Here is a 6,000-nt window from a genome sequence, read left to right on the forward strand (position 1 = left end):
ATATCACGAAATGAATGGAGTGGAGTGGAGTGGAATGGAGCGAAACGAAGATACCATTCCATTGTTTGGAAATTTTAGGACGGAATAAGGAAAATTGTTCATTCTGCCTAAATCGGAGGGGAAGGAATATGGTGGTAAGTGATGGAATGGAATGGAATCCATACCACTCCTTTCCGCTCCGCTCTATCTGTTTTTAAATTATCCAAACAATGAAATATCATTTTATTCCATTCCATTCCGCTCCATCCGATTCCATCAATCCAAACAAAGCCTAAATGACTTAGGTACCAATGAATATTGGACCTTGAAAAGTAAATGAAGGGGTGTCAATGAATATTGGGATTTGAAAAGTTAATGACAGGGAGTGCCCGTGAAGATTAGATTTAGAAAAGTAAATGACTAAGGTGCTAATAAATATTGGACTTTGAAAAGTAAATGACTAGGGTGCGAATGAATATTGGGCTTCAAAAAGTAAATGACGAGTGTGCCAATGAATATTGGGATTTGAAAAAAATTTACTTGGGTTAACGAATATTGGGATTTAAAAAGTAAATGAATGTTGGATATGGCTTATGCTATGCGTGATGATGATGGATGATGGGCGTGGTGCGCCATATGATATGAGTAATGTGCATGATATAAATGCAAATTTTGAATAATGTGTGATGACTAGTTAATGCATGGAATATGTTACTTTTTTTTAATTCTCATACACTCGAGATTTCAATAACTCCAAGGTTATATGGATAACCATAAAGACCTCTTCAAGCCCTAAGTTTGTTTCACAATTTGTATGTTTGGTGCTGATTTTTCAAAGGTAACAAGTTTTTTGTATTATGTCTTGTTGATTTTTAGATGATATTAGATTATTTATGTTTTGTGAGCTCAACATATCGTTAGAAGACACTAGTCTTTCCTAGACATTTTCATGCATCAAATTATTTATGTTTTCCATTACATTTATTATTTCGATGTTTCAATGCACATTAAAAATAAATGACATTTTGCAACAAGTTTTAACAAAGAAGGCACTCAAATTGGGATTATAATATTTTAGAAGAGATGCAACGCATACATAAAATGGAAGCATGTGAAGGTGTAACTCCATATAGCTATGACACGATAAAATTTAGACATAAAAATGACAATTAGATAAAAATGGCAATGAGGGGAAATTTTTAGGCTCCTATTAGAGCACAAAAAAAGCTATTCACCTTCATAACTTTAATTCCACAATACTTTACTTCCGAGGATAGTGGTTGATTGATCCTTCTCATCTTCAATCTTTGTATTTCGATTAAGCTTATATGTTGCAATCTCTTTGACTTTTTTTTTGGAAATCCCTAACTTTTGCCTAAGTCTCCCTTTCAGATATTCAACTTAGAGGGTTTTTTTATGTATCCCTAGTTTTTTCCTAGATCTCTCTTTCGAGTTTTTAATCCATCAGGATGCGTAAATTTTTTCCTAATTCACCCTTTTCTGGTTTTTAACTTAGCGGGCTCTCCCTTTTAAAAAATATTTTTTAGGAAAAATACTTTTTGACTACATCAGAATTAATTTGGAGCAGACACTCTTCCCCATCCATCATTATAAGAATCAAAGCTCCACAAGAGAAGGCCTATTTTTTACAACATATGGACCTTTATAGTTTGAGGTTCACTTCTCACAGAAATCCTTTTGAATGGGCAATATCTTTTTAAGTAATAGGTTACCTTCCTTGAACTCTCAAGGATGAACCATTTTGTCAAATGCATTTTTGAGCCTTCGTTGATACAATTAACCATGACATAAAGGTATCATCCTCTTTTCCTTAATGAGGTTCATTTGGTCTAATATTGCTTGGACCCACTTCGCTTCTTCTAGCTTAGTTTCCATCAAAACCCTTATTGATTTTGACTTTGATAGGAAGCACTAATCCCATTCCATACACTAGTAAAAAAGGTGTTGCCCATGTTGAGGTATTAACTAATAGTCTATAGTCGTGTAATGCAAAGGGAAGCATTTCATGTCAGTCCTTGCAGTTTTTTACCATATTTTGTAGGATCTTTTTAATATTCTTGTTTGATACTTCTATAGCTCCATTCATCTTTGGCCTATTTGGAGATGAAGGTGCTAAATTTTGAAGCTCTAGCACAACTCCTTCATTTTGTTGTTCAAGTTGGTGGCATTTTCAGTGATGATCTTACTTCGAAGTCCATATCAATAAAATAACTCTCTTTTGATGAACCTGACAACTACTCATCTTGTTACATTGACCTAAGAAACGACTTCAACACATTTTATGAAATAATCAATGGCGACCGAGATGAACTGATGTCCGTTTGAAGTTTTTGATTCAATTATTACAATCATATTAATTCCCCACAATGAGAATGGCCATGGTGTTGTTATGTGTTGACGTGGTAAAGCGGCAAGCAAACGTTTTGGAAGTATTATTCTGGGAAATTATCATATCCAGAGAGATTAGTGCGAGGGAAAGAATGTCGTTCAACAGTTTTTATGTTTCTAAGCTTGGGTTAAAATGGGTTAAAGCTTAAAGTGGGGAAAGTAAAATATGAACATAAAAAGAATACATTCTTTAGAGAGGAGAGAACTCGTCGGTATTGAATTTCAACTACCTGTCAAATACTTAAACCTAATGATCAATTGTATGCAATCTAAATCACTTGTCAATATCATCATGTATCGCTCACAACAAAGTTATGTCTAACACAGAGTTGAGAGAACAATCGTATTGTCTCGAAGGTGATGTCGCGCGCAACTCAACAATACAAAAGCATTAAGAACCGATACCCAATGTGAATATTAGACCTAAATCTATCTCTAGAGTCTAGAATCTAACATGTAATCATCCAAGAATGAGATTTGAACCGTATATGTCTATAGCAACCCATACCCCAAGCATAAAGCGAAAACTAGGATAACACCGATATTGATTTGAGAAATTTATATTATACAATACCATAATCAGTACATATACATAAAATCAGAGTCACTTACATACAGACCCCAACAAATGGAAAATACAAAGGCAGAAAAGGATAAGAATCAAAATCTCTCGTGGTGTCAATCACAATTCAATAATCATCCATCCGAATCATTGAGTTGTATCAACCATTGTTTTTGTCAAAGCCTCAAAATATAAACGTATTTACAAACAAGTTGAGGTTTATTACATGAGAAACTAGAGAATCAAGCCAATACGTGCCAATTATTCACACTAAAAAACACCACAATTTGGCACTTATCATCAGGACGTTCAAGGGGGTTGGTGGCACATGTACCTTGTCAACATAGATATGTCATTTATTGCATTTCTTTACATAGATAAGACAATCATATTCTATGGTCAACCAATAATAACCATCCCTTAAGATTTTTATAGCCATTGCACGCCCATTGGAAAGAGTCCTAAAATAACCTTCATGGATTCCTTTGATGAGCATGCCAACTTTAGATTTTTCAACACATATAAGGATAACCATATCAAGATTCCTTTTGTAAATCACATCACTATTCAAAGAGAAGTTGGCTTCCTACTGTCGCACGCTCGCGAAAAATGAACAGTGTCGCCACCAATATATTTATCCCATAAGGGAAAAGAATATCAGATAACCTAACTCAGAATAAGAACAGGGTCTTGCGACTAGAGAATCAAGGTACGGGAGTCGGTTACGCAAGGGGAAGAGCTAGCACCCCTCGTGTAACACCCCTTTTATACCCCAAAATAATTAAGCATATAATCAGAGAATAAGCATGCATATAATAAAAGGATGTCACATCGATGTTTTCAAAAACTAAAAGCCTTTAAAAACCGACAGCATTTACTTACAATATATGATACACCTGGTCATTTCAAATAACACTTCTCAATTAATCATATTTTATCCAGAATATGCATTCACAGCGGAAACTACTAAATACTCATGTGTTTCATAAAATGATCCATGTCCCATACCATGATCAAGTCTCAATAATCATATCAACATAAATTAAAACATAATTCAGAATATTTGGCTTGAAAGCCTCTCAAACAACAAGTAGCCAAATAATAAGTTCTCAAGTCATAAACATCATACATAACCAAATAGAAACATGAATTCAACACGACTAATCTACCCAGTGTTACATGACCAGAGCATCGACTCACTACTTAATTACCAAGCAACTCAGAAGAAACTCCGACTAGATCACACGTCAGCTACTAATCGTCAAGCCTGCATGTCGCCAAACGAGGGCAACATTAAAACAGAAGGGTGAGAATACGAACCATTATGAAGAAAGCATAATAAGATACAATGGTTAAATCAACAATTATAGGAAGACTTTACACCTTGCCTAATCATGTAAATTAATACTAATCAATATAATCACACACTTTAAACGTACAACAAGTATAAGCGTATAATATCTCAATACTATATTCTCAATTATGCACATAGCCATAATTATCACATATTCCCGCATTTACCCAATTACGCATTCAAACGTCACCCATTATCCATTGTCAATTAATACAAATATCACTACAACACCAAGAGTACATAATCAATTACCAAATCCATACACATAGCATTATGACATCAATACACATAATCAATTATCACAATCATGCACATATCACGACAACATAATGCACATAATCAACTATCACATAACTCTAATGTGACTCAATGAAACATGTGATACTATGCATGTGGTACCCAATGTGGACCCAAAGTTCCACCGCTTCCGATTCATATAGAATCTAGCCACACTTCAGATCCGGACAAGACCAAAGCCACCAAATGTAAACATATAGTTTACCGCTTTCCGATTCACTCTAGAATCCAAGCCACGCTTATGTTTCAAAGCAAACCACCTTTGTTTCAAGGCATCCATGATATGAATGTATGTACAATGTTAATCAAACATATGCAATTAAGATCATCTCTACCATCTTAATATTTAGCATATCACAATAATTCAACTCGATGAATTATCCACCAATTGTACACAACATTCACAACACATACATATCATTCACATATAAAAGGTCAATTAATCAATTACGATTCACAAAATCCAATTAACACTAGTAACCATACTATCTCATGTTAATTCTCATTTTGCCCATTATATATGAACATACACATTTAAAATCAAGCAATTAATCATTAAAATTAATGCTATCCAACTACCCACAGAGAATCAATATCAAAACAACATCATTGGCATAACAATATATTATTCTCAACATAAATGTACACACAATTACAAGTCATTTACATAATCACATCATTATTAAATCAATTATTTCCAATTAGACCATTTTAATTGAAAAAGAATACCGCGCTAGCTTTCTAAGGCTTCTAACGGAGACTCAAACAGAGTTACGGTTCAAAAGTTATGAATTTTTAAAGTTTTTATAAAAAAAAGCAAACACCGACACCATACACTAACAACTCTAAACATGTCAGAATTACGCGAAATAATTAAAATATGACTCGTAATAACTCGAAACAACTCCGACAATTTTATTGACAACTCTAACAACTCTATTGACAACCCTATCGAGATTGAAAATAATTTAAATTAGCCTAATAATTTAAATATTCATCTCTAACTCAAAACACCTAAAAATATTATACTAATAATATACTATTAATTATACTGAAAAATTATTATATATTAATAAACTTAAAATAGAATTTTCAATTAAAGTTGCCGCTACAGTATATATCAATTTGTTTCATTCATCAAAACATGGCGCTGCAGTGTTTAGAACCTAACTAATATAGTACCTGTTTATCATAATCAGTAGGTATTATAGAAACTTCATTCTATGATGATATAGAATAACTAAATCTTATATATATTTCCATCCACCATTAACTATACTGAACAAATCATTAAGCAAATATGAGAAGACACATCTTAATCACATGTCTAATATCTTTATTCAACCAATTCAAAAAGCATTAGCTAGCAACACAGCTTCGAAATAACGAAAATAAGTTG

Source organism: Vicia villosa, unplaced genomic scaffold, assembly GCF_029867415.1.
Source record: "Vicia villosa cultivar HV-30 ecotype Madison, WI unplaced genomic scaffold, Vvil1.0 ctg.002142F_1_1, whole genome shotgun sequence".
In the NCBI taxonomy this organism is placed as follows: domain Eukaryota; kingdom Viridiplantae; phylum Streptophyta; class Magnoliopsida; order Fabales; family Fabaceae; genus Vicia; species Vicia villosa.